We start from the raw sequence: 332 nt of genomic DNA on the forward strand, positions 1-332 counted from the left end.
GGCGTGGGGCAAGGGGTGGCCGGGGAGGAGGGGAGCATCTGGGGGTCGCGCCTGATGGAGGTTACATCTTTGCTACCCGAATGAGAGGTTGCACCCGCTGGGGACGGGGAGATCCGAGGTGTTCTGGAGCTGGGGATGTCGTTTCGGGTGGTGAAGAGGCACTTTGACTTGCTTTGGTACCCTCAGAAGGTCCCCTGTACCGTGATGGCAGGGTGATGGGCAGGAAACACAGGACTTGCTCCGCTCATGCGGTGCCCACAGCACCCCGGCACTCGGTCCCTTCTTTGGGATCTTGTCATTTAGAGATCTTGTCAGGGTAGGATCCGGCAGCG

At 60.8% G+C, this 332-nt stretch overlaps 1 protein-coding gene across 1 annotated transcript in view; it reads left to right on the forward strand.

Annotated features, from left to right (window-relative positions):
* Positions 1-332, forward strand: part of IFITM10 (interferon induced transmembrane protein 10) — a gene marked incomplete at its 5' end in the record, with an annotated part of 9,333 nt that overhangs the window by 514 nt on the left and 8,487 nt on the right. The gene's annotated exons all lie outside the window — the stretch shown is intronic.

The sequence above is a fragment of the Eurypyga helias genome, unplaced genomic scaffold, assembly GCF_000690775.1.
Source record: "Eurypyga helias isolate BGI_N326 unplaced genomic scaffold, ASM69077v1 scaffold28448, whole genome shotgun sequence".
In the NCBI taxonomy this organism is placed as follows: domain Eukaryota; kingdom Metazoa; phylum Chordata; class Aves; order Eurypygiformes; family Eurypygidae; genus Eurypyga; species Eurypyga helias.